This window comes from Octopus bimaculoides, chromosome 2 (genome assembly GCF_001194135.2).
Source record: "Octopus bimaculoides isolate UCB-OBI-ISO-001 chromosome 2, ASM119413v2, whole genome shotgun sequence".
Classification (NCBI taxonomy): domain Eukaryota; kingdom Metazoa; phylum Mollusca; class Cephalopoda; order Octopoda; family Octopodidae; genus Octopus; species Octopus bimaculoides.
The window spans coordinates 99,954,152-99,956,869 of NC_068982.1; the positions used below are offsets into that span (position 1 = coordinate 99,954,152).

The 2,718-nt window shown below is 34.7% G+C and overlaps 1 long non-coding RNA gene across 1 annotated transcript in view; it reads left to right on the forward strand.

Annotated features, from left to right (window-relative positions):
• The window catches only part of LOC128251592 (uncharacterized), a 69,810-nt gene that overhangs the window by 57,283 nt on the left and 9,809 nt on the right, over window positions 1-2,718 (forward strand). The gene's annotated exons all lie outside the window — the stretch shown is intronic.

The window sequence follows — 2,718 nt, forward strand, 5'->3', positions numbered from 1 at the left end:
TTTTTCATATCTCTTCTCCTTTCGTTTCTCTGCATTGTCGATGTTTTCTTCCCATGGTACTGTCAGTTCTAGCAAGATTCCTATTCTCTGTTCTGTGTCCCATATGACTAAGTCTGGTCTTTTTGTTGTTTTTATAAGTGGAAAAATTGCTAGACTTCCCAAATCCGTGGCCAGCTCCCAGTATCCCTTCCATCTTTCGTCTATCTCATATATTTTATTTGGAGGCCTGATCTTATGTCCTTTTCCCTCCTTCTGGAAGTATATTTTCCTGCGCTTTTATATTTTCAATTTTCAAAAATTATGTCTAAAGTGGGGTAAAATGAGCTATGACTAATTTCAACAATCTCTTCTCTTTAACTGCATGGTGTATAAATATATCAGGAAGTGACCCACTCCAGCAGATTGTAAAGATGCTACAGAGAATATTTTATGCTGTGTTTTTAGATTTCGTTAAGTTTCGTTAATATCATATCATATACCATTTCTCCATGATCCTCTTTCGTTTGCCCAAGATATTTAAAATTTTTGTTGCATTTCTGACATTTCTGACATCTAAGAATGGATACTAATGTGTATGAGTCTTTTTTCAAATGTAATTCTGGAGAACTGAAGAGGAAAATTTACCTTATTTTGTCCTACTCATTTCGCCCCACATAAATTTTTCTTTTATATGCTCAAAAGAGAATGGAGATAATTTTCTGAAATAGTGTTCTGCATATGTTATAATGTTTTTGAAGCATTTGGAGAAGGTCATTTACTTAGCTGATATAGTCTTTGTCTGGTAGTAAACATTTGTAATACATATTTTTTCTCAAAGTCAAAACTGCAGTAAATATTACTCATCACACACATACACACACACACACACCTACTTTGCAGCAGTTTATTTGACAACGTACTCTGCAATTCTTTTATTCTCACAATGCTCTATTCATAACTTTCTATGTGTAACATACACCACAAACTTAAATGGTACCTGCTTTTTTCTTTTATTCTTTATCTCACTTAACATTGAACACTTGTACCTATTTCAGGTTGCTACTCACTTCCTGTGTTCTTCATGAAGCAAACAACTTTTTCATCTCTTTCTACTCTCAGTTAATGGACAAGAGCATGAAATGTAAAACCTTCTTCTCCTCACTGCAATTAAACTTTTACCTGCATTTCTTTTGATTTATTGCTGCCTTTGCAAACCCTCATCAATTCCTATGGATTGCAGAATTTTCTTTATTATATTTGGTACTCTACCGATTCTGCTAATTGAATAAATATATAAATATATACGTGCAGGAGTGGCTGTGTGGTAAGTAGCTTGCTTACCAACCACATGGTTCCGGGTTCAGTCCCACTGCGTAGCATCTTGGGTAATTGTCTTCTACTATAGCCTCGGGCCGACCAAAGCCTTGTGAGTGGATTTGGTAGACGGAAACTGAAAGAAGCCCATCGTATATATGTATATATATGTGTGTGTGTGTGTTTGTGTATCTTCGTTTTTGTGTATTCTTGCTCCACTTACTCTATTCTGTTCTTAGAATGGAGTAAGTGTTGCTGAAGAGGTCACAGATGTGTGACAAAAGATTTCTTGGCTGGACATGAGTTAGAATAAGAACAGTAACAAACAAGTGAAGAATGGATATATTGTGCATATGTTTGTTTGGTAAAAAAAAAAAATGACCATCCTGAAATACAACAATATCTGTTTCAACACACAATTTCACATCAGGAATCTTGCAAAAAAAATTGATAAACATAACATTTTTACTATTCTCATAAAATATTTGATCATTCATTTCTAAGCAAAATATAACCTGAAAATATTAAGCATCCATTTATTGTTTATATACACTTTTCCTATTACTAAATAAAACTTAAAGAAAAAGGACCCCCTCTCTCTCTTTCTCTGTCTCTCTCTCTTCCTGCTCTCTCTCCTTTTTTCCTTCCCCTCTCCACATCTCTCTTCACCCTCTCCCCCTTCTCTCTCTCTCTTCCTTCCTCCTTCTCTAACTCTACTTTTTTATTTGCTTCTGTCATTAGACTGCGACCATGCTGGGGCACTTGAAGAGTTATAGTTGAATGAATCAACCTCAGCACTTTTTTTATATATTCTAAATCTGATACTTATTCTATCAGCCTCTTTTGCCAAACTGCTAAATCACAGGGACATAAACACACCAACACCGGTTGTCAAGCGGTGGTGGAAGACAAACACAGACACAAAGACACACACACATAGACATATATACATATACATATATATACATACATACATATATATATATATATATAATATAAACAGAACCCTTGATTCAATAACAGTGTATAAACTCTGTATTTGGAATTACCAATTTCAAAGACTGTTGGATTTTACTCAAAGGGAATTGGAATCTTAATAATGGATTTACAAATACAATATCCCTACATTCACTCTCTATTTCCTATCTTATGTAAACTAACTATTGCTTAACCATCCTCTCACACCATCTCCGATGAAGGGATATAATAAATATCCTGGAAACAGCTGTAAGACCATATAGTTATAAATGTTCTATATTACACACAGCCTTGGTTCTTTATCTCATTACGAAATCCTTATTTTCACACACTGATATATGACATATGTTGGACCCCTTATTTGCATAATCACCGAACCTGGAGCTTAACTATGGTCTATCCACAGCACTAACTCAGCATTACCTGAAACCTCTGGGTCTAATTGAC